The sequence below is a fragment of the Myotis yumanensis genome, unplaced genomic scaffold, assembly GCF_028538775.1.
Source record: "Myotis yumanensis isolate MYYU_CA2020_CCGP unplaced genomic scaffold, mMyoYum1.0.hap1 SCAF_4, whole genome shotgun sequence".
Lineage (NCBI taxonomy): Eukaryota > Metazoa > Chordata > Mammalia > Chiroptera > Vespertilionidae > Myotis > Myotis yumanensis.
In genome coordinates this window covers 98,291,717-98,318,365 of record NW_027223755.1, presented here as the reverse complement: position 1 = coordinate 98,318,365, position 26,649 = coordinate 98,291,717, and the positions used below count along the sequence as shown (strand labels likewise).

At 45.0% G+C, this 26,649-nt stretch overlaps 1 protein-coding gene and 1 pseudogene across 14 annotated transcripts in view; both read left to right on the top strand.

Annotated features, from left to right (window-relative positions):
* RBFOX1 (RNA binding fox-1 homolog 1) overlaps positions 1-26,649 on the top strand; it is a 2,061,082-nt gene that overhangs the window by 375,095 nt on the left and 1,659,338 nt on the right. The gene's annotated exons all lie outside the window — the stretch shown is intronic.
* Positions 8,827-10,395, top strand: LOC139008398 (protein FAM47E pseudogene; annotated as a pseudogene).

Here is a 26,649-nt window from a genome sequence, read left to right as displayed (position 1 = left end):
TAGAATGAGTGGCTGCTTTCACTTCACATAATGTTTTCAAGACTTCCATGTTGTAACATATTTCAGCACTTCATTGCTTTTTATTATTGAAAAATAATCGATTGTATGCATATACCACATTGTATTCATTTATCAGTTGATATACATTTAGATTGCATCCATTTTTTTGGCTCTTAAGAATTATGCTGCTATAAATATTTGTGTACAAATTTTTATAAACATATGCTTTCATTTCTCTTGGGAGTGAAATTGCTAGATCATATGGCAAATACACACACACAGATATATATATATATATATATATATATAGTTTGTTTAACAATTTCAAGAATTGCCAAACTGTTTTCCAAAGTGGCTGCCCCACTATATGTAAATTGCCATTCCCTCTAACAATGAATGGGGTTCCATTTTTTCCACATCTTTGCCAACATTTGTTACAATTTTTAAACATTTTATTGATCCCAGTGGGTGTGAAGTAGTATCCTATTGTGGTTTTGATTTGCATTTCTGAATGACTGATGATTTTTAATATATTTTTATGTGCTTCCTGCTCATTTGTATATCTTCTTTGAAGAAATGCTTATTAGTTTCTTTGTCGGTTTTAAAAGTGGGTTATTTATGTTTTGAATATTGAGTTGTGAGAGTTTTTTTTATATGTTTTGGATACCAGTCCTTTATCAGTTTACGATTTTCCAATATGTTGACATTCTGTGCGTGTCTTTTAACTTTCATGATGGTATGATGTCCAGCACAAATTTTTAAATTTCTATGAATTTTATTTTATGTATTTTTCTTTTAAAGCTTGTGCTTTTACTATCACATATAACAAGGTTTTGCCTAACTAACCTGAGATTATGAAGATTTACTCCTGCATTTTCCTCTAAGTGGTTTGTGTAGTTTGGGCTCCTATATTTACATCAATGATCTATTTTGGGTGAATTTTTATGATCGGTGAAAGGTCTCACTTATTCTTTTGCACCCACATATCCAGTTGCTTTAACATCATTTGTTGAAAAGACTATTTTCCCCAGTGAATGCTGTTGACACTCTTGTCAAAATCAATTGATCATAAACATGAGGATTCATTTATGGATTCTCAACTATATTCCATCGATCTCTGTATGTCTATCCTTATGCCAGTACACACTGTCTTAATTACTCTAACTTTGTAGAAAATTTGAAATTGGGGTTGTTTGTTCTTTATTTTCAAGATTGTTTTGGCTATTCTGGGTTCTTTTATTTATCTATGAATTTAAGAATCAGCTTGTCAATTTCTGAAATGAAAAAGGCAGCTGGAAGTTTGACAGGGATTGTGTTGAGTCTATAGGTCAACGTGGAGGTATTTTTGTCTCAACAGTACTAACTCTTCCAATCCATGACTGTGGAATATCTTTTCATTTATTTAGTTCTTTTCAAATTTTTTTCAAGTGTTTTGTACATCTCAGTGTAACCATTTTGCACTTCTATTAAGTGTTTTTCTAAGTATTTTATTCTTTTTGATTCTTTGCAAATGGACATATTTCTTAATTTAATTCTCAAGTTGTTCATTGCTAGTGTAAAGAAATATGATTGGGTTTTGAATATTTATCTCATGTCATGCAGCCTTGCTGAACTTGCTTATTAGTTCTAATAGTTCATTATTATAATCATTATTATTATTTTGATTCCCCAGGCTTTTCTATGTACAAGATCTTGTCATTTGAAAATAGAGATAGTTCTACTTCTTGCTTTTCCATCTGAATGCCTTTATTTTTCTTGCCTAATTGCTTTGGCTAGAACCTGCGGTACATGTTAAATAATATATGTATATTATTGATTTTAGAGAAGGGAGAGGGAGAGAGAGAAACATCAAGGGTGAGAATCATTGATTGGCTGCTTCCTACAGGACTCCTATCAGGCATGGGCCCTTACTGGGAATTGAACCTTGGCCTCCTGGTCCATAGATTGACGCTCTAAACCATTGAACCACACTGTCTGGGCAGCTGTGAGTATTTTGTAGATTCCTTTATCAGTGTGAGGACATTTCCTTCTTTTCCTAGAGTGTTGAGAATTTTAATCATGAATAGTTGTTGAGTTTTGCCAAATGTTTTTTCCTGCATTATTGAGATGATCATGTCATTTTTGTTCTTTATCCTATCTGCCCACTCTTAATTGTTATGTCCTTGATTGTCTAATCTGTCCTACCCCTGCCCATGAGACCTTTTCAAAGGACCTGCAGCTGGAACATCCCAACATTAAACTGTGGGGAGCCGGCACGGCCATGGATACTCAGCCCCAGGGCGCCTTATGTGCCATGCCAGCTCAGCCTGGTTCAGTGACCCTGAGTGGGGGGGTGAAAGGATTGAGAAAAGACAGACAAGAGAATGAAAGCTGGGTCTCGGTGGGACGCTGCTCCCTGATGAGGAGACAGCGCCAGTGCCCACAAGCCGTGTCTTTATTTTATAGCAGATGCCACTAGACAAAGTAGGGGTGTGATCAAGTTGTTTACAGCATTCTCGTGAGTTTCAACCTTACTCAACTACATGCACCTGAACTATAGCACAAGGCACGTGGGGCCACGTGTTTGGACCATAGGTTCAAGCTTACAACCATAGCTGTTGGCTATAATTGTGCTGGGAGGGCCCTACCCTCCAGCTGGGACTTGCACGTGGCAATGAGAGGACCCTGTCCTTTCATTAGTCTGAGGCTTGAACCTGGCCAAAACACTGTAGCTGCGCCCCATACTAAACAAGTCCCAAACAGAAGATCAAGTGCAAGGTTTGCTGCTTTTAAATACAGAATGACAAATACAGGTATGACTTCATGTTTTGTTTGTTTTTTTTTTTTGTTTGTTTGTTTGGTGGCAGGGGGACACCTAGGAGGTCTTGAATGTATATATCTTGTCTTTTTTCTGCATGGGTTGGGGTCTAAGCAGAAGCTCAGCTTTGTGGAATCACAAACCTGAGGGTGTGGGGCTCTGTTAGCCAAGGGCTCTCATAGAACCAGGGTGCTCTACTGACATTCTGTCTTTTCCACAGTTACATTGTATAATATAACCAAGTCCTATAAAATTAAAATCAAGATTGAAATAGGGTTTGTTAATTACAGTATTTAACTGTTGTCGTTATTGTTTCCTTGGAGATTAATGAGGTGAGTTATTGTAACATAATTAAGCTACAGTGTAGCTAATCTCTTACAAACCCTTGCAATTCACTGTTGTTCCAGTATCGTTTGAAGGTTAATTTTACTTTGCTGGTATAGACTTGGCAATGCGCTATCTATTGAAATATGTTTTTAATTATATTTGAAAGTCATTAGTCAAGGACTCTGCTGGGCTGTTCTGCACACGCTTGCCATGGAGAAATCCAGATACAATTAGACTCATTACAGTCATCCATCCCCATGCCCAGGTGCCCCCAGGGCATTGAGGGGAATCACTGACAGATGGTACACACGAACTGCTTTGGGCCTCAGTCTGGTTCCAGCCAGGATTCTTTGTTAGTGGAATATTTGGGGAAAGTCCCCACCGTGGCATTAGTTCTGGGGGTCAGCATCCAAAGTGGACTCTGACCGCAGATGTGGACTTTTTCAAACACACCTAGGTCTTAGGTCTTTCGCATCTTAAGGCTCATGGACACCTTTCATGCTTAGAATATCCCTTACCTGAGTTAGGACTCATCATTCATCAGGTCTCAGCTTAAATATCACTCCATCCAAAGAGTCTTCCAGGATCCACCTCTCCCTTCCACCCCCTATCAGCGCTCCTGTTATCAGCTCTCATTTTGCCCCGGGTTTTCCTGTGTGGAACTTATCACCTTGTGCAATTGCACATCTTTGATTACCTGTTTGTTTCCCTCCTCATAATGTAGAGGATCTGTTTGCTCACTACCCTCTTCACAAGCTCTTGGCACACAGAAAACCCTCAGGTGTGGTGGTGGAACGAACAACTTGCTAATCTTCGACAGACAGCCTAACTCAGTGGTCGGCAAACTGCGGCCCCTTGAGTGTGGCTCTTCCACAAAATACCACATGCAGGTGCGCACATACAGTGGATTGAAACTTCGTGGCCACACTCAAGGGGCCAAAGAGCCACATGTGGCTCGCGAGCCACAGTTTGCCGACCACTGGCCTAACTGGCAAGAGAGCCAGCCTCAGCTTTGCAACTCTTCTTTGCACTCTAGTTTCATCCATGCTGAAGGTCTGGACACTCCTCACCTCACCCTTCCTCCTGCCTCAATTCACTCATCTGCCATGTGGGGAAGCACACGGGATCTTCCTCAGAGGGGATATCCTGAGACAGCAGTGACCATTACAAGGCAAATAGTCATCAAGGGCCATTTTCTCATTTGTCTGCTGTATGAGGGACTTGGCCTGGTGGTGTCTGAGGCCTGACTTCTAAGGTCCTCAATCTGAGATGGAACAGGTGGCTGACAGCTATGGAATAGATCATGGGAATGGTAGCCATGGACTGCTCAAGTCAGAAGTTTGGCACCAGACTTAGCCTTGCTCTATTGGTTTCTCTAAGCCAGTGGTTCTCAACCTTCTTCATGCCGCGACCCTTTAATACAGTTCCTCAGGTTGTGGTGACCCCCAATTTCATTGTTACAAATTGAACATAATGAAAGCATAGTGATTCATCACAAAACAATATGTAATTATATATGTGTTTTCCGATGGTCTTAGGTGTCCCCTGCGAAAGGGTTGTTCAACCCCCAAAGGGCTCGTGGCCCACAGGTTGAGAACCGCTGCTCTAAGGCAAAGCAGGTCCTATAGGGGCACCTATTTAAAGAACGCAAAACAAGTAAGATATTTCACAATGGCTTCCATTTTTTAAAGTGACTGCTGCTTACAAAAGCATTTTGGAGGAGACTATGTTGGTTGTGAGCAGGCCAGAGCAATTCCTTGTTTTGTTAACTCCCTTGTCTAAGATATCTTAAGGTAAATTCCCATCATTAGGTACCCCCATCCTCCCATAACCACATCAAAATTACAACTTAACTACAGAACAACCATCACTCAGAACCATCTGAAATCTAGCAGAATGGAAATTCTACAACAAGGCATTTAAAGAAGAAGCTACATCAAGACTGGTAGGAGGGGCAGAGACTCAAAATGGGCTGGTTCCACATCCATCTGTGTTGACTAAAAACCAGGAGGAATATTTCCTGTGGAGGTCCTGCCTGAGGAGCTAGGGGTCCCAGCCCCACACTAGGCCCCCCATCCCAATTTCAGGGCCAGGAGGAGAAGTCCTCATAACTTCTGGCTGTAAAAACAAGGAGGGATTGTGGCTGAATGAGACAGAGGCTGCTGGAATCCCAGGCAATTCCTCTTAAAGGACCTGCACATGGGTTTACTCAGATTCACTCTCTCTGAGCTCTAGCACCAGGCAGCAGCTCAAAAAGCACCAGGGGCATATGGGGAGGGACTGAATTGTCTGGCTTCAGGGCGAGGGCTGGGAAGGGGGCAGCTTTCTCCCAGACAAAAGTGCTGGCAGAGGCCATAGTTCCTTTTCTGGACTCTCCCCACTACTTCCCCAGAGCCAGCAGGTAGCACCATATCTGAGTCTCCATCAACCAGGCTCACACTGTTTGCCCTGCCCTAGTGATTCTGTGAGACTTCACCCCACCCAGCCTGCAGGCCCACCCAAGCTGTTTCCAGTGGCTTTTCCATGCAAATGACTTGTCTTGGATCATGCTTCAGACTTTCCTAAAAGCTCTCAAACAAGCAGCATCTGGCTTCAGCATACCTTGTATCTCATAGTAAGTGGCCCAGGCACTAGTAGCAGCTGGCCTTGATTTGCAGCTTGGCCTTGCTTGGGCACCGCCAAACTCAGCATAAATAGCAGCCATCTCCAGATTGCTTTGTAGTTCATGCTGGATGGCCCTGTACAGAACATTGGTGGTGGCTGACCTTGGCCTGCACCTTTAGGGAGGCCCCATAACCAGGCACCTGATTGACAGCTTCAGATTATGTCAAAGCACCCCCCAAATACCTCCACAAGTGACACACTCAACGGGCAGGCAGTAGGTCCCAGAGGAGGTCTGCAGAAGTAAGTCCTTCTTTGTGGGGTGGGCCCTGCACAGCTCATCCTCCACATAGTCAATGTTTGGAGGTTGTTGGTCATAGCCTGTCCTTGTAACCAAGGGGTAAATCCCTCCTATGGATGTGCCAACAGCAATCAAGTCTCAACTACAACAGGAGGGTGTGCACAATCCACATGTCACCCAATGCCCAGCTTGGGTGATCTGGTAGGCTGCGCCTCTGGATCCTACAGAACACCTATTATATTAGGCCACTCTATCAAGCCTGGGAGATGTAGCAGTTCTACCTAATACAAAGAAACAAACACAGGAATGGTGCTAAAATGCAGACACAAAAAAATGTCCCAAATGAAAGAATAGAACAAAACTCCAAAAAGAACTAAACAAAATATAGACAAGTAATGTAATTGATGCAAAGTTCAAAACACTAGTTATAAGGATGCTCAATGAACTTAGTGAGACCTTCAACAGCATAGAAAAAGGACATGGAAACCATAAGAAATAACCAGTCAGAAATGAATGATACACTAACTGAAATAAAGAAAAATTTACAGGAAATCAACAGTACAATTGATTAAGGTGAGAATCAAATCAGTGGTTTGGAGATAATAAAGCAAAAAACACCCAATCCTAACAGCAAAAAGAAAAAATAATCCCCCTAAGTGAGGATAATGTAGGAAGCTTCTGGGACAACTTGAAGCATACCAAAATTTGCACCATGGGGTTGTGGAAAGAAAAGAGAGAGAACAAGAAATTGAAAAGCTATTTGAAAAAAAATAATGATGGGAAAATTCCCTAACCTGGTGAAGAGAATAGACTTGCAAGTCCAGGAAACGCAGAGAGTACCAAACAAGATGAACACAAAGAACGCACCAAAGCATGTCATAATTAAAATGCCAAAGGTTAAAGACAAAGAGAGACTCTTAAAAGCAGCAAGAGAAAAGCACTTAGTTATCTGCAAGGAAGCACCCATAAAACTCATCTGATTTCTCAACAGAAAACAGAAACTTTGGAATACATTATTAGAAGCCAGGAAATAAACCACTGAAAAGGATTTTTTATTTTTTGGTCTCACGCTTCATTTAATCTGAAGAGTATTACAGGCTCTCCGTCCTCTGGTATAAGTTATAACGTTACAGAACAAGCAGTGAATTCAACCATTTAGAAACTAAGTAAGTCTACACGTTGTTACTGTCCGGTTTCCTAAAGGAGTCACCCGCCCCATTTCAGGAGACGTGCACCATGCCATGCAGTGGTTCTCAACCTGTGGGTCGCGACCATCAGAAAACACATATAGCATATCAGATATTTACATTACGATTCATAACAGTAGCAAAACTACAGTTATGAAGTAGCAACGAAAATAATTTTACGGTTGGGGGTCACCACAACATGAGGAACTGTATCAAAGGGTCACGGCATTAGGAAGGTTGAGAACCACTGCGAGGAATGTCCAGAACAGGACGTAGGTGAAGAGGCCTCCGACGAGGCCTCCCGTGAAGACAGGTCTTCGGGACTTAAAAGTATTTGTTCCACCTCCTGCCCGCCTTGAGGATGAGGAGCAGGGAGAGCAGGATGGAGGCGAGCAGGTAGAAGATGAAGCTGTAGAGGCCGGTGAGGCTAAGGATGCCGGCCATAGCCCCCGCGCCAACACCGAGGTCCAGGACCGCGGCGTTGCCTCGCACGGCTGCCTCACTGATGAACGGTGGCCCTTCCCGCTTGGCCACCACCTCCCCAGACAGTCGGCGGTACAGACCCCCGCGGCGCCATCTTGCCCCAGAGCCTGCTGGGAGGGCCCAGGCTGCGCATGGGTCAAGACCGCGCTCCCCCCCTCTAGCGCATGCGCCGCGGGGAGTCCTGAAAAGGATTCTTGGTAACTGATACTCACACAGGACCTGCAATAGCGACCTTTACTGTCAGCCAGACCAGAAAACCTCTAGATGCACAGGCATTGAATAATTTACGTGGAAGGGTCTTGCTGCAATAGTGAGGAACAGTTAATTAACCATACAACATGGTATAACATTATTTGGCCGTGTACTATCACAGGGAACTGCTCTGTTTATTTCAATCAAATCTTAAAAAGGACCCCAAAGAATCAAACTCTTTCCAAGCAACATACCAGTATCCAAAAAAGGCAAATAGTATTTGTAAAAAAGGAAATGGATAGTGAACAACACATGGGTTTTAAATAAAGACAGGATCAGTAGTAGAGTGCTGATCTGTCCTTTGCCCTCGGGCTTTAATATGGCACTGTTTTTCTGATTATTGTTAAAAATGTTACCTTAAAAGATAATTGATCTTGATTTCTGAGGTTTTTTTTGGGTGCCATGTTAAGTTGTATACCCAATGCCTCACTCACCTCACCCATATTTGGGCAAATATCAAAACCTGAGGGCTGTGAGTAATAAGAAAAAAACACACCTCTCACAAGCTCCCACCTTTCAATTCCTAGCTATAATTTACCCAGGAGAAGTGAAAGTACTTGTATGAAGATATGAACATGTGAAATATTCGTGGCCCCTTGATTTCCAAATAGCCTCAAACTGGAATCAATCCAAAAGTCCATCAAAAGATGAATGGGTAGCTGAACTGTGCTGTGCCCATACACGGGAACAGTTCTCTACCACAAACAGGAATGCAACCTTGCGGGCCATCCCGGGACAATGCAGGCTGTGCAGGGGCGCGTGCTCACCCGCCTCGCGAAAGAATAAGAGCGCGGCCGCAACCGGCAACGGTCTCCTAGCGACTGGGCGGCAGGGACAACAAACCACTGAGGCCCTGGTCTCCCTGGGTCAAGGGTGCCATGGCGGGCCAGCAGTGGCCCTTACCGGAGCCCCACAAAAGGTGGCTGTTAAAGTCGGACCTGAGGAAGAAGGCGCTCATAGAGTCGGGGCTGATCAAGCGGTGGCTGTCAGGGCCGAAGCTGGACAAGAAGCCCGAGCTCAACAAGAAGTGGCTGCTAGGGCCGGGGCCGCTGGAGCCCTTGCCCCTGGGCATGAAATGTAAGCCCTGGTTCAAGGACAGGGACAAGTTGCCTTCCTGCTATTTCTCCAGGCAGAACAACAAGCTTGGGAAGTGCCCCACCTCCATGGACAGCCGGCGGTGGGTATTTGTGAAGGAGGGAGTGGATGACTTCAGAACGGGCTGTCCATCTACTGAAGACGTGATCACTCGTGGTCCTCGGGAGGGCTTTCTCCCCATAATTGCTCATAGAATTCCCCGCCCTCCGCCCAAAAAATTTCACAGGCAGCCGCCCAAGGGAGCAGACCTGTGTTCCAAGCTCTCACTAGCCCAGCAAGCACGGAAGGCCTTTGTAGAGAACATTGAAGCCAGCCTGACCCAGCATACCTTGGCGGACTGCCCGAATCTGGAGGAAGATCTTCCTCCAGACCTCCTCCTCAAGGTGCTGGAAGTGCTAGATCCTGACAGGGAGCTGGAGGACACGTGGGCTTATTGTGAGGGCACCAAGGAAAGAAAGAAGGCCCCCACACACCTGTGTGAAGAACATCCTGAGGAGGTCAACCTGGAACCTCCCCAGGCAGTGAACCTGGAACCTCCTGAGGCACTGAACCTGGAACCTCCCCAGGCAGTCAACCTTGAATCTCCCTGGAAGTTGAAACTGGAACCTCCTGAGGAGGAACCTGAAGAACAAGCCCACGTGGAAACGGCCAAGGAGAGTCTCCTGTCATATTTATTCAGTTTGTTTCCTAAGGAAGACACAAATGCAGCATGCACAATGGATATCCCCAAAGTTCCTGTTTTCCAAAAAGCAAGAAGAACAATTCGTGAATTCTGCAGATGGATCAATGATAAATTTGGAGACATAGGCATTGATGAAGAGTCCATCATGAAAAAGTTTGAAATTGACTTTGAGGGCCCACTCACCCATAATACAGTCAAAATAAAGAAAATAAACCAGCTTCCTTCGACTATAAGGCCCTGCAAACAGCTAGATGAAATAAAGCAGAGAAAATTCTCCCTGCAGGAAGATGACTGGGAAAGGAAACTCCGCAAACGACAAGACCCTTATAAACCCAAAAGGGAGAAGATAAGGTATGGAGCATGGTACCTAGACCCCAAATGCTGGAAAAAGCTGGCCAATGACCAGCCTTTTCCTAACCCTAAAGCCGTCCATGACAGGGAATATTGGACCTATCGAAGGCATCTTGAACCAGACGTTATTGATGAACTTTATGGACCAATTGCCTTCAAAGATTTCATTGTAAGCAAGGGCTACAAGATGCCAGGTGTGATTGAGAAGATGTTTTTAAGAAAGGGATGGAAATATGAGTCTGTAAACACTCCTATACAACGTGTAATGAAACTCCTCTCCAAACCCGAAGATGAGGATTCAGGGGACGAAGAGGATTAGACAATTTTCTATTTACTACTCACTTGGTTAGTGTGTCTCTCTCTCATTTTAACATCAGTCAGAATTCACCATGAGTGCCTCACTGTGTATGGACAACTTTGATTCCACAACATCTGTAAATTTAACACCTAGTGCTAATAACAATTTCTAAATGAAAAAACAAAACAAAAAACAAACAAACAAAAAACAATACAGAAACTTTGCAGGCTAGAAGAGGTTGACAAGAAATATTCATTTATGAAGAGCAAGGATTTACAGTCAAGATTATTTTATCCAGCAAAGCTATCCTATCCTATATACTAAAAACCCAGCGACCAAAATGGTGGAATGACCAGAACGACCAGAGACCAGAACACCACGGCCCCTAGCCCAGGCTGGCCCCCACCCCCCCCCCCCCCCCCAGGGAGCTGTTAGGGGTGCCCCTAAGCAACGCAATAGGGTGTGAGTTTGATAGGGGAAAGTTGAAGAAATAGGGGTGAAGGTATTAAGAGACTGTGGGGTTGGGGTGGTCAGCCTGGAGTAGGTTTGGAGTGTTCTGGGGAAGGAAGAGGAAGATCTGATTGGAAAATGGCTGAGCACAGTATCTTTCTCATTGTGAACCAGGATGGCGCCAGCCATGCACTGAATGGTTGTTTCATGAGTGCACTTGGGACCAACATGTTCATGGCAGTGGCAATACTCCTGAAACTTCACTGATTCCAAATAGTAAACAGCTATCAACGTCAAAGAACAGAAAAATCCTCTCCAACTAGAGGCCCTGGACATTGCAATGGGACTGAAGGAAACACCACTTAAGAAGGAGCTAGAAAAACCAGAAGTATGTGACCAGAGGATTGTGGGATTGTGGAGGACACCTGGGCGCCTGCCGCTAGAATGTGAGCCTATTATTGTGCATGTACATAGTTAGCCCTATAGTCCTCAGTCTCACAGTATTTGGATGTGACTTCTGGCAGGAAATTATTTCAATTGAGATTTGCTGTTCCCTTGAGGTGAGGAAGATCTGAATTAAAGGTTTCATTTATTACCTTGGTTTCAAGCAGAGGAAAATGGGATAGTGACTAATAAGAAACTTTGGAGATAGTGAACGACAGTTTGTCCAGACTGTTGAGAGCTCAGAATTAGAGTTTAATTGGGATTGAAATCCTGCTAATAGCACCTGATCCTTGAAATCTGAGCACTCTACTTTTAGGTTTTCTAGTCAAGTTTTTGGAAACTGCCTATTAAAACATTCCTGTTTGGAAAGTGTTTGTATAGAAGCCTGTACGTTTTAAGTATTTGCTGTGTTTACCATGCTTTGATCTCTGTAAGGAAGATGGAATAATATTAAATGCCTCATGTTCTCCAGAAGTTTGAATTTTAAAATAAAAAATAAAGAAGAAATATAAATATTAAAAATAAAACAGAAGAAGCTTGAGTTTTAGGAGCAATCAGACAGGCAGGCTAGCAGCTAGGGGCGATCAGGCAGGCAGGCGAGTGGTTAAGGCCAATCAGGTAGGCAGGCAAGAAGTTAGGAGCCAGTGGTTCCAGATTGCGAAAGAGATGTCCGACTGCTGGTTTAGGCCCTATCCACAGTGGGATCAAGCCTAAACCGGAAGTCGGACATCCCCCAAAATGTCCCGGATTGTGGGAGGGTGCAGGCCAGGCTGAGAGACACCCCTCCCCCCATGCATGAATTTCGTACATTGGGCCTCTAGTCATTTATAATCAAAGAACATATAAAGAACTTCCCAGTCAAGAAAAAACTAAAAGAGTTCACCACCACCAAACCAGTATTACATGAAATGTTAAAGTGTCTTCTTTAAGAAGAAAAAAGTTAAAAATATGAACAATAAAATGGCAATAAATGCATACCTCTAAACAATTGAATCTAAAAAAACTAATTAAATAAACAAAAAAGAACAGAAACAAACTCATATATACAGAGATCATTTGACAGTTGCCAGATGGGAGGGGATTTGGGGTAATGAGTGAAAAATGTGAAGGGATTAAGAAGTACAAATTTGTTGTTATGGAATAGCCATGAGGATGCAAAGTATAGCATGGGGAATATAGTCAATAATATTCTAATAACTATGTATGGTGTCAGATGGGTGCAAGATGTATTGGAAGTTGTATAATGTTAATCATTAGAGTGCACACCTGAAACTAATATAGTGTGTTAACTGTAATTGAAAAATTAAAAAAAAAAAAGATAAATCCCTATCACCAAGGAGCTCTCTGTGGGACTCTCCCTTGAGCCACAAGAATGACAATATGATTTCCACTTTCCACCCAAGGATGCTTGTAAAGGCAATTTGAAGTCTACAGTCATACAGCTGGCACACGCAAAACTATTGGAGCACTTTGGGGCCTGCTCACGTGTCAGGATCGGGGATGGGACCAGCTGCCATTACCACCTGGCATTGAGCCTGTGCTTTCTAAGGATAGCACCACCAGCTGCCTTCTCACCCATCAGAGCTGGTCCAGATGCCAGGTCTCCACATCATCTTGGCTGGCACCTGGCCTGATGAGGCTGCTGGATTTAGCAGCTTAGATTCAGGTGGGAGTTAATTCTCAACATCAGCTTTGTGGTTCTAACCATATACAAAATTGCATTCTTGAGGTTGGTCACCAAAGGTTCTCTCCTTTAAAAGTGGGACATTTTGTTCCATTGTCTTTTGACCAAAACTGAACCCACTTCTCCCAACCCCTTCTTTTTATATTCTCCACCTCAATTTTTAAAAAGAAGCCCCCCACCATGCCCCCCTTTTCAGGTGAAATAGGTTTCTTTGATTTAAACTCCTTCAGTCTCAGTTTAATTTTCTTTCCCTAACATGCCATATTGACCTTTACTAATCAATCAGTTTTGTCATACCAGATCAGATGCCTCCCTGAAATGCAGATAAATTGCCTATTATGGAACCATTGTCTACCAATTCTGAGATGTAGTCAGAGAATTCAACCAGATTTGTCAGGCCTGACCTTATTTTAATGAACTATGCTATGACCAGCCCTCTCTAAATTAAATGCTACTGAGTGGCCTCTCCACACTGGACCCTTAGCTGTCTTTCTATCCACCCCACCTCCCTACCCCCCCCACCCCCGCTCCAGTCCCCAGCCTTAGACAACAACCTTCCATTGCTAAGGAAGCATCTATATGCAGGGACCTTGACCTGCTTTGACCTGCCTTGACCTGCCTTGACCTGCCTTGACCTCCTCCACTCTGCAGTGGCCCCACCTGTCAGCCAACTCTGTGCCTTGAGGTCAGCCAGGGGCAAGTTCTCGTTCACAGCCTAGAGCCCAGAGAACAGGGGCCCAGATCAAGGACTCTGCCACTTCATACCTCACTGTCTGGTTTGCTCTTGACCTAGTACCAGCATTGCTATTCTCTGACTACATCTCAGAATTGGTAGACAATGATTCCATAATAGGCAATTTATCTGCATTTCAGGGAAGCATCTGATCTGGTATGAAAAAACTGATTGATTAGTACAGTATATTATCAGCAATCCTACTAACTATAGATATTATGATCAATAATATAATATCATTGCTCATATTGTGACACATGATCATTACAAATATTTCAATATTAACAACAGTAACAATAGTGTGTGTCATCATGCTGTGCCCTTTTATGCTTTGAGCCTTTCACTCCTTCTATCACCTTTGTGACTCAGGTACATTCATAACAACAGTAGCAACAGCAGCAAACCACAGTGATGAGGAGAAGAGATATTCGAACCTTTGATGTGTTCCAGGCATCTGCTAAATATGAATATTTTAGTTTCCTCTCCCAATAATCCGGGTACTGAGTCACTTTCTACCAGTAACCCACTACTATTTTTTATTGTCATTATGGTTAAGGAAACTGAGGCTCAGAAAGGTTTTATAACTTTCCTAAGGGAACTCATCTCTGGCCCTGAGTTCAAACCTAGATGTGAAGACTGATGTTTTAAAAATTTATATAAGTTAGGAGCGCTTACATTTAAAGTTCCTAAGTGGAAACCCGGTGAGCATAGGAATAGGACCTGATGGGAACTCCACGGGGACATTTGCATATTTGAAAGGGTTCACTGGCACCTCATCTCAAGGGCAGGTGTCCATGCTGGGTGGAATTCCCCGACTGCCTTCCATCTGCCCATCCCAGCCAAAAGTCTGTACCTGAAGCACCCCTTCCTGAGGGTACCAGACACAATATCATCTTTCCCTTACACTGACAGTGACAAGCAGTAGGGGAGGGGGGTTGAATTTCACCTGCCTAGTCCTGGCTTCTATTCAACATGTCCACTGACAGGTGAGAACCCTGAAATTATCCCAGGACTTTCAGTATCCAGCTGTATGGCAGAAGGTCAGGGAGGCAACAATGACTGTTGAGAGCGGCTGTGGCTAACTGAACACAGACTTTGGAGACCAACTGACCTAAATCTGTCACTTGCAAGCCGTGTGTCCTTGGGCAAGTGACCTAGATTTTCTGAGGTTCAGTTTGTTGGGGATACTAGTACCTTCCATGGAGATGCATATAGAACAGGGAGTAGGAAGTCTGGTAATTTCCCAGTGATTTCTAATACAGGCAGACCTTGGTTTATTGTGTTTCACAGATATTGCATTTTTTTTAAAGAATAGTTTATTGACTTTTTTTCTAGGGCGGGGGGGGAAGGCAGAGAGAGAGAGAGAATCATCAATGTGAGAGCGGAACATCGATCAGCTGTCTCCTGCATGCCCCCTACCTGGGATTGAGCCTGCAACCTGGGCATGTGCCATGACCAGGAATTGAACCAGCAACCTTTCAGTGCACAGAACGACACACAACCAACCCAGCCACATGGGCTAGGGCACAGATGTTGCGATTTTTACAAAGTGAAGGCAAGACCATCCCCCAGCCAAAAGATTATGATTTGCTTTATTTCAGAGGTCTGAAAACAAACACACGATATCTCCAAGGTATGCCTGTAGATGCTTTCTCTCTCTCTCTCTCTCTCTCTCTCTCACACACACACACACACACACATACACACACACACACACACAACATAAGAAGGCATCACCATATCTCACACATTAGCCTCTCCATCAGAGGCCCATTATCTCTCCTGTTCAGGTGTTTAATGGAAGCCCCTCTCTCCCCTGACTGGGGAGCTTAATGAATGTGGAATCCTCAGCCTGCCTCAGTGAGCTGGGCATTCCCTTGCAAGGCAGCCTCATTGCCACTGCGAACAGGGTAATATTTTCCCCTTTCTTCATATTCTAATGAATAAATGATATTCCCATTGGTTATTTATCTGCTCTTAGAATTTGAATGGAATTCTACTGATAATTACAGCATTTCACCATTTGATAGGAAATTGGCACCTGGTGCCTGGAGATAATAGCCCAATTCAGTATCTATGAAATATGGAATTTTCTGCTAATTCCTGCCTTGAAATGTGTAAATCATCAGTGGAGTTGGTTATTAAAATTCAGGAGTTGAAAGACCTGGGGCTAGTGGGAGTGGCGCTCCTTCCTTAAGATGATAGGAACGGTAATGATTGGACCGGCCCTCTCGGCCCGGGAAGGCTCAGAGCAGCTCAGCGGCAAGGAAGCCTCTTGGCAATGTGCTTATCCAGGGGGCTCAGCCCACAGACCTGTGGGTGATCATCGGAATCTGCAGAAATGGGAGACGGCAGCTAGTCACAGGGTAAAGGCGTGGGCTTTGGGGTCAGGCAGATCAGTCTGGGATTCTAACTGTGTGTATCTGGAGGCCACTCTGAGCCTCCATTTCTGTGCAATAAATAACTGCTTTCTATTTAACCTTTAAATTAACCTAAGATGAAATCCATACATTGCTCATCCATTCATTTAATGACAATTCACTGCAGACCATCCTTGGCAGACACTGTGCTGGGAGCTGGGGTGCAGTGGGGAGCAAAGCCAGGCTTATTCTCTGCTCATGAAGATTATTCGTGGAGGGTGGGGTTTGAAGTCTGCCACGATGTCTTCATTGATGCAGAATGAATGTAGAGGCCCAGAAAGGAAAATGGACAAATCGTACCGCGCTCCCTAATTGAGGGGAATGCCTGCCTGCAATTAGCTCCTCATAAGTTGGATTGGGGGAACTTTTTGGGGTGATAGAAATATTCCATGTTTTCATTGTGGTGATGATTTATATGACTGTATATGTTTATCAAAACTCATCAAACCATAGGCTTAAAAAGAGGATTCATTATACTGTACAAAGTTACGGCTCTGTAAACCTGACTTTTAAAGCAAACAAACCCAAACTGCCCCCCTTACACATTAAACAGGCAGTGTGACAGCCGGGAGTAGTTGCTGGACCTAAAGACTTCACTAACCAGGAACTCAGAACTTGAAGCAGATGACCGGGACTAACACAGGCTTCCTAACCTTGCATGTCAGTATGTGAGGATGCACAAACACTGCCACTCAACGATGCAAAGTTCAGAAACTGCGCTTTCTGAGTGTCGCCCAACCTGGGTCTGTTGGCAGTAGAGAGAAGAAAGGCCACTGGGGAATAATTGTCATAATTATTCACGTCCGCAGCTAAGCTAAAACCCAACCCCAATGCAGGAATGGGGTCTCTTGTCCCCAGCCCTGAAATGTCTTTCCAAGCTACAATGCCATCCCAGGAACAGCTGTAGTGAGGTGGCGGTGGTCCTGCCTCGCTCCTTTACCTCACCTTGGCCAGGTCAAGGATCACAGGCTTCCATGCCCAGAAGGCGTTTGAATTCAGCAGGTCACTTAATGTCAAGTTCATCTCTCGTGATGTTACTTTACCGTGCCCACCTGCACAAACTTCTCTCAAATGCCCTTCCCTCCTCCCTGATTCCTCCTTCCTCCTTCCCGTCCTCCCTCTCAGTCTCTCCTCACCTCTTTTCCCCTTTCCTAGTATTCCCTTCCTTCCCAACTGCCCCTGCACTACTCTTCCCTGGCACTGCCCTGGGGAAGCTCCTCACAGCTGGAAGGAACTCTGGCTCCCTTGCCCTGCCTAGTTTCACGCCCTCCTCCTTGCACGCCCGGGCACGCTGGTAGGCGACGTCTCTAATCAAAGGGCATCTACTTTAATCCCCAATGAACCTGATTTCCACTGAGCCCGTGCAGTCTTGTCACTGCAAAAGAAGCCGTGATGAGGAAATGAGGTAGCATCAGCTGCCTTGATAATCTTGCCTAAGTCCACTGAGCTCAGCACCAGGTAAGTGAGACTCCACATGCACTCAGCTGATATTTTCCTCTCTGGGGCCAAGCGTTGAAACTTGCAGGTGGGCAGTGCTGGCATGGCTACATTCTAACTCCCACCTAGACAGTGACCTGGTGCAAGGCAAGGACGATGCTCCATTCTCACAGCCCCAGGACTTAGTATAGGATTTGTTAAGGGACCATCTTTTACCAGCATCCCTATCTCACCTTAGCTCAACAAAAGGGTCAGGACAGTCCATGGTGTCAAGGTGCCTTCAAACCTTTCCACATTTCATGGTTCCCGTAGCTTTTCCTGAAACCCAGACAATGTTAGTCCTGAAACTGCAGAGCAGAGCAGGCCGATTCCCTGACTCCGTTCTTCTCCGTCAGGTCTCAGCTCCTTCTAACAGAGCTCAGAGGTGCCTGGCGGCCCTGGCGTTAGCGAAGCGTCTCTCTTCTCTTTAAGCAGCTCGCTCTCTCTCCGAGGCCGCCCAAAGGACATCTTTCCTGCCTACCCTTTTGTGATGTTCTTCTCGTCCCAACCTTAATCCTTCTCCTGCTCTGATTACTAAGCACACCAGTGTCTGCTGCTTGAGCGAGGAGGACTTGGTTGTGAGATCTATGGGAACGTGCATGAGCCTTGTTCAGGGTGCGTGTTCACAGTCATGCCAGCCGTGTGCACCTGGCGGGGGAAGGTGTGGGCGGACAGACGGGTATGTGCTCTCTGAGGCTGGGATGCTATGGTGACCTCCCTGTGACAGCTCAGCCTTCCTGCCTGTGGAGGGATTTTCACATCCATGATCTCATTCATTTCTTTAACTATCGGCTACAGTGATGGTGATGAGCCACTGGCACCCTGCTACCCACTCATGCAGGGACAGGGATGTAGTGAATTTAGCGTCCTGGAGAGATGCTGGGGTCTATGTTGGGGGAAGTTAAGGCTGTAGGGCTTTGGAACTCTCAGCTGTATCCTTTGTTGCAGAATCAGACACGTCATTATCTATAGCAACGCTCCCTGCAATTCTTTCCACGTTCTTGAAAGTGCCCCGAGTGGCAGTAGGGGGAGGTGGGACTCAGCCACCCACAGCCAGATGGGGGCCAGATGGGGCCGCTTCTTGTCCTGGCTTCTGGCTCCTACTCCCTCGTTCTCACTGCCTCCCGGAGAGAGGACTCTGGCACCCAGCTTCCAGATTCTAGATGCCCTGGAGGGAGCAAGAGGGGCATTTGAACCCTCTGTGAAAAGTTCAGGATGAAGGCTTTAGAGATTGGGGGGGAGGGGATATTTTCTGAATTTATTTTTAAATACTCTCTCTGTCTCTCTGCACTTTTCTACCAGTGTCTCTCTGGCTGTCTGTCTCTGCCTCTCTCTGCTTCCTCCCCTCTCTCCATCTGCATGTGTCTGTCTCTTCACATCTCTGCTTTTCTCTCCATCTGCTTGTGTGTCTGTGAATGTCTTCCTCTCGCTCCCTCCCCCATCCCTTCCCACTCTGTCTCCTCCTCAATTCTCCCCATAATTCTTCTCTCTTTGATTCTGTTGTAGTCTCCCCTCTCTCCACCTTGGGCATCCCAAACAGAGCTGACAGTCATGGGTATCTTGCCTTTACCTGGGCTCCAAAATGGGCCTCCTTTTCAGCAAGCAGCATCATCACACGAGATCTGTACCTTTAAAAAGGAATGACTCTGGAAAAAAATATTTTGGCTTCACATTGCTTAGTCCCACCCATGCTCTACAATTTCCACTCCTCCAGCCCCTGGTTGGAGGACTCTTCATCTTATTTCTCCGGTGCCGGTAAATCTATGTTTCTCACTGAGTGGAGGGCACTTGAGGCTGTCCTGTCTATAAAACGTTTCCCTTACATAGAGCTCAAGCTTGAGACGACGGCTGAAGACTCCTGAGTAAACAAAAAACCATTGACTTGCACACTTTCAATGGATGACATGTATGGGATGTGAATTATATCTCAGGCAAGTTTTTATCAAAGTAAACATAAGGAAGGTAGAAAGCGTGTTCCATTGTTCTCAGTTCAGCCTTTGATTTTCTTTCATTGAATTTAGAGACATTTGAATTTAGGAGGTGGAGGACTCACAGACACAGAACTTATCCATGACTCCATATACATGCATCACAGGGCAATGCAGGCACTGGCTCCCACTGAAATCAGCGGGCTCACCTCCACCTGAAAACAAGGGCAGATGTGTGAACGCATAGCAGGCTCGGCCCTCAGTGGGGCTTCTCTCTGATGAAGACAGGCTAATTCCTCTCTCCCCCAGGGCTTAGAGCAATTACTCTTCCTCCAGAAGGCTTTGCCTGAACCCCAAGTTTAAAGAATGATCCTTTTTTTTTTTTTTTTTTTGCTGGGATGCCCACTTGCCCTGAAAACTTTCTAACAATCGTCATGCTGTACTGTCCTTGGTTTAAGTATCTGTTTTCTCCATAGGATGAGTGGTAAGCTCCTGAAATATGGGAGTTAGGTCTGTGTTGCATTTAGTGGGCATGAAATAATTGGGCAAGGGGAGATGAAAGAAAGGAGGAAAGAAGACAAGAATGAGCAAATGAATAAGGGGACTTGGTATCCAATATGGACATTAAGCTGATCCCAGTCAAATAGGCAACATCCAACACATATTTGTTGAGCACATGTGTATGATGTGTGTGTCCAACACCATCCTGGGCACTGGAGCCCAGTGGTGACACAACAGACAAGAACCCCTCATGTCATGGAGTTTGCCTTCTAGCCTGGGAAGAAACAGATAATGACAATAAGTCAGTAAACCACGTGGACTCATAGAAAGTGACACACGTTATGGAGAAACAGAAGAGTGGGGGAATGCTGGGGAGGCATGTGTGACCACTGGCTAGACATTGTTCCTTGGCCTGTGCTGGCCTGACATCTGTGGGGAGATGGAGGCTCAATAGACAGGGGAAAACTGGAGCATCTGGCACAGGACTGAGACAGACACAGTGATCACGCTTTGGTGTTCTCTGTGCACTCAAGACTTTAGGCAGGAATTCCAGGAGCAGAAAGGGAGATTCGTGGGGCTGGGACAGACCTCCTTCTGGCTGTGGGAACAGAGGAGCTGGGGAACCAGAGCCCAAGTTGGAGCCCATGTTAGCACCACCCTCCCCCCATTCCAGTTTTGTAAGCACAAGACTTGGCACATTAAAAGAATAAAAAGGGTTGAAACAAATGGTGCAAACCACAGCTAGAGAAAGAGGAGGCGGGATGAGGCCATGAGGCCAAGCTGATCACAGGCCCCGGGAGGGGAGAGAGCACATGGCCAGCCACGGGAGGGGTCGCTGCTGCCCAGCTGCTCTCTTTGAACTTGGTATTTTTCCACAGCAAACAGAAGCCCAAAGCTTGTTGGCAGTGGAGCCACATCCCGAGGGTAGAGAGGGCAGAGCAGCTGGCTGAGGGGAGCCAGGCTGGGCGGAAGCAAACACAGGAGGAGGAGGAGGAGGAGGAGGAGGAGGAGGAGCAGAGTTTCAGGGCTTCCTAGTTGGAAGCTCCCAGGGGAGTCAGGGCCAGAGTTAATATTCACCAGGTGCCCCAGCAATCAGTCATGGGAAGTGAGGGAAGAGCAGGGCAGCAGGTCACCTGAAAGTGGTGTGGTCCCTGGAGATCCTGAAGGGGGCTCTGCCAGACATGTGCACAGCATAGCAGCCAGGGCAATTATTGTCAGGATGATAACAGCATCGGCCAGCACTTAGTATTATTTTTTAAATATATTTTATTGGTTTTTTTACAGAGAGGAGGGGAGAGGGATAGAGAGTTAGAAACATCAATGAGAGAGAAACATCGATCAGCTGCCTCCTGCACACCCTCCACCCGGGGGGATGTGCCCGCAACCAAGGTACATGCCCTTGACCAGAATCGAACCTGGGACCCTTCAGTCTGCAGGGCGACGCTCTATCCTCTGAGCCAAACTGGTTAGGGCTATTTCAGAGAGGAAGGGAGAGGGAGAGAGAGAAACATCAACGATGAGAGAGAATCATTGATTGGCTGCCTCCTGCACACCCCTCACTGGGGGTTGAGCCCATAACCCAGGCATGTGCCCTGACTGAGAATTGAACTTCAACCTCCTAGTTCATAGGTCGATGCTCAACCACTGAGCCATGCCAGCCCGGCAGCCAGCACTTATGGAGGAATTGCTTCTAGGACACTGTGCAAAATAAAACATGGATTATCTCACTCATCCTCATAGCAAAACCAGGAATCGTTCTGTGAATTATGAATCATTTGTCAACAAATGATCAAAAACCAAACTCGAAATGATGAGAAGCAGAAGGGGAATGTGTCAACTCATGCAACTGAAAACTCCAGGAGTGGCTGGCTGCAGGCATGGCTGGATCCAGGGACTTAAATGTTATAGGGCCCAGTCTTTTTCCTAATCTCTTGACTCTGCTTCCCATTTCTTGGTACCCTGCTCAGACAGGTTTTCGTGGTAGGAATGGACTGTAGCTACTCAAGCCCACTTCAAGGTAAAGTACAGCAGGGGGAAAAAAGTATCTTTTCACTTTCCTGAAGTCCCAGTAAGTCTCATGGCTTCTCATTGGCTCAGATGGGCATCATGAGCCCACGTTTGGCTTCTCATTGGCTTGGATGGGGATCTTGAGCCCATCCTTGAAAAGATTACTGTGGCTGGAGGGACATCTCGGCTTACACATACTACTCAGTCAGGGGTGGACACTATATCATAATGAATTGGACTGGATGCTCAAATGAGCATTAGAGGCGGAGCTAGAGATAGATAAATGGCGACAGGTGGTAAAAAATAAAAATGCCCATACCTTGGTGCTGTTATCACCTCCGTTTTGTAGATGGGGAAAGTGAGGCTTGGAAAGGCGCAGGCACTTGTCCAAGCAGGTCAGTGGTGGAGCTGAAACAGGAGCCGACATCATCTGTGGCCGCTCTCAGCTCCCGGCCCCTCTCTCCCCACCACCAGCTCCTCAGCTCCTGCTGCTTGCTCCCGGCCCCTCCCTCTTTCCTGATGTGTCCTTGGAGCTGCTAAGTCCTCCAAGACACCGGGCAAGCATTAGGGCTGACCCGAAGACAGCAGGAGTTGTCGCGAGGCCACAGGCCCATCAATCCTGTCAGTTTCAGAGGACCATTCCCAAGGCAAAGGGTCACTGATACCATCCTCTCCATCTTCTTTAATGCTAATTACTTTTTTTCCCACGTCAACATAAAAATCATCGTAAATGTCCTCATTAAAGCGGCTGTAATTTCTGGTCGCAGAACCATCAGCTCAGCCTGGGAAAGACTTTCGGGGGAGAAAAGGTTCTCCGAGCCACGATGGCAATTCCGAGTGATTTAGAATATCAAGTTTGTATGATTTTTAATCATTAAAATAGATGTAAAAACATATTTCATACACAATCTTTTATCTTACACTTATTTTTATATTTCTCTATAACAATTTATTGCGATGCATATATCACCATTACATCAGACATTTATGGCTCCATTAAAATTCAATGCCACCATAAATTTGGGCCAGTTAAAGTGGTGACATTTGTAACAGCTTCCACAAGGGCATATTTTATATGTAAAGTGAAACTTTGAGAAGAAACTTTTTGTTAAAGAAACAAAAAAACACACCTGTGTAGGGTAGGGAAGGGATGCAGGACTTTCCCGTTATCTGAACCATCTAATGCCTACGTATTAAGAAGCCAGACTTTTGCTAAATACTATGCTATTTCCAGTATTTAGGGATTAACGGGAATCCCATGGTAATGCTATCATTGACTAGAAATCCTTCAGCAGCCTCAGACCAGGAGAATTTCAGAAGTAAGGGAAATGGGAAATCAGATGCCTAAACAAGGCATCTCCACAGTGAAAGGTTTTCTGATTCTGGAGCAGAAGAGTTTTGAGGGAGTGGCAGGATGAGGGGCTGTGGTTTTCCGTCACTTGGTCCAAGAAGATGTGAGCTTCTTTGGGGAAACATGAGATCTCTTCTCTCTCTCTCTCTCTCTCTCTCTCTCTCTCTCTCTTCCCATCAGAAGGTACTAGAGCAGCCTTTTATGAGGTCTTTTTATCGATGACTTGAAAAGTGGCGATATATTTCTTCTCCTGAAGGAAACTTTATCCTGAGTGCTCCAAAGGAAAGGAACAAGTCATGATCGCTTCTGCATCCTTGGGCTCTAAGAATATCTGATACATAGTACACATATATCCACTAACACCGTATTCAACTTATTGAGACTGATGGGCAAGGCGTCCACATAGAAAACTTTGGTAGTCAATGCCCGACTGGACATGATTGAGGGTCCAGTTCTACAGAACATAATAGTATCTTATAGGACTTGAGAGAGAGAGCGAGAGAAGTGAGGGCCTGTGAAAACTTGAGGATTCATGGAAGAGTAAGGGGTCAGGTGGGTATGACTGACCCTCCACAAGTATGACAAGGGTTATAGTGGGCAGAAAGAACCTGCAGGGCTGAGTTCAAGCAACCTCAGGGACTTCCTGTGGAGAAAGGCCATCTGGCAGAGGGGTGGGATAAGGTGAAGTTCAGTTTACTCAGCATCACCATCTGTATAACAACAGGGCAACAAGCTCTCATTGAGCACGTGTTGTGTCTGGGAGGTTGCATGCTATGCATAACAATGCAGATAGCAAAGGATTATTTCCACCTACTGTTAGCCCGGCAAGCTTCTAAGTGCTTTTCTCAGATGAACTCACTTTAATTCTCACAACCACAGTAAGGGTGGGTATTCTGTTGTATTCTGTTGGAGAGAATGGAGAGAGGGAGTAGATATGCAGGTTAGAGAGACATTCTCTATTTCTTCAGGAGTGTCTCTGCTCAGAAGAAGAAACAGGAGCTGATACACTCATGTCCCAGGGGTAAATTTAATTGGGGTATTGAGTGGACACGTTTTGTTATCCTTTCTGACTGATGCCACTGGCTGTGGGTTGTAATCAAGTGTCACCAGAGGCAATGCCAGCGAGATCCTACAAAGCAGAGTCCTACTAAACTGGATAGCTCCCCTGGAAAGTATGCCCTGTGGAGAGAGGAATTCTTTTCATTCTCACAAGGGGATCAGGACACCTGATAACTGTGCTGTCCAATACAGGAGCCTTAGCCACGTGTCTACCCATCACTTGAAACATGGCTAGTGCCACATATTAAAATGATAACATACTAAGTTAAATTGAGCATCTAAAAAGAATTCCATCTCTTGATTCCTGCTTGTTTTAATGTGTCTATTGGGACATTTAGAAGCACATGTGGGGTTGCATTATATTTCAAGCAGACAGCGCTGACTTCGAGTGTTTGCCTTCTTTCAGTAGAAAGGACATATCTTATGAAATAGAGAAAGACATCTGGAGGACTCCTTCTTCATCATGCCACTAACTTCTGGGCGAGGCTGCATTTGTATAAAACTTTGAATCACATCTAACTGGTGTGAATCACATGTCCCCAGAACAATCACCTATACCTCCTGCCTTTGCTTGTGCTATGTTCTGTCTCTGGAGTTCTTTTCTATTATCTCTCACTGTGCTCACCTGGCATACTCCTAGCCATTCTTTAAACCCCATCTCAAAAGCCCCTGCCTACTTGTAGCTGCTCTGTGATTAATTGCTCTGTTCTTTGGGCTTCAACAGCACCTTGCAATTCACTTTCTCTACTACTGCTCTGATTATCTTGTGTGTTTAATCTGTTCATAAACCTATCTCCATAGCAGCTCATGGAATCTCTTGAGGTCAGTAATTTTAAGGTCATCGAAGGCTGCTGGACATGGCTCATATCTGATCACAGGAGCCACTGAGTGTCTGTCTTCCCAACTCCACATTCAGTAGCTTCATGTTGATAACTTGAAATTGGCCATAGTAGAGTATTTACACTACAGAAATTGGCACACAATGTAAATCAGGATTTTTAATGGAGTGGGAGGAGGGGAGAGCCAGTTCTTAAACATTTATCAGCTCACACTGTTTTGAAGTTAAATAAAATAAAAGGCTTTTGTCATCTGAATCAGTTTCAGAAAACGGTGGTCATTTGGGGGGGATTAGGTAGAGAAATGTCACTTTCTCTCAGATCCAGAGAGTTTAAGGAGCTCTCTCTGCAGGCTGCAATCTTTAAGCTCTGGTAGAAAGATGATGGATTATACTAAGCGATTATAAAAACTTCCTTCCCAGCTCTAAAATTCACTGATTCTGGGCATTATGCATATCACTTACCAGTAATTAACATTAATAATGCCCTACATTTGTGCAGCCCTTATCTTTCTTTTTCCCCAAAGAGCTTTCATATCCATTATGCCATTTGACACCCCTGTGAAGCAAGATGACTTCTCCACTGAATAGAGCACTTAGTAAGTCCAGCATAGACTTTTGCTTAAAATAAAGCAGATTTGTCCGTAGTTGTCCTTTGTCTGAAAGGGGATAAGGGCCACAGGATGAAGTGGATCAAAATTTTCTGAGTCCAGGCACTACAAGCTCTGAGGGGGCAAGGCACTTACCTAAAGCACTGCAGGTACAGGCTAGCAGAGCCTTGCAAGTTCCAGGACAGCACTGAAGATGAGGGACATGGGGGTTAGTAGTGGCCAGAAGAACTGAAAAATAGTCTCCATATAATATCAACTACTCTAACAGAAGGAAAACATATACTGACTCAAAATTAGAGGTTTTATGTTTGATCCCAATCCTCTGAATGTTAAAACCACTTGCAGGACTTCCTTCCATTTCACCACTCACCGAGCCATTGGGCCCTCAGAATCACAGCACTGGGCTTGTGGGAGGTAGTTTGCTTCATGGATCACAGAAGCAAACTCTCCTTTCCCCTCAGAGAGTGATCTCCCACATTGAAGATGAACAGGCATTTTACAAAGGTTTCAGAAAAGGTTGGTAACTCAGCTCTTTGAATTACCTGTGATGTGAGGATCTTCTTAGGAGGCTAAGGAGGAACAATTTAGACAAACTGGATCTAGAACTTCTCTCACTCCTCTACTTTGGATGCATACAACTTTGAGATGCATTTTTTATTTCAGAGTGGACACAGAAGTATATTGAGAGGAAAAGAACTTGCATAGATCATTGTCCAGAAAGAGTGTCCGTGTGTGTGTGTGTGTGTGTGTGTGTTAGACTTTAATAATGGCCTTCC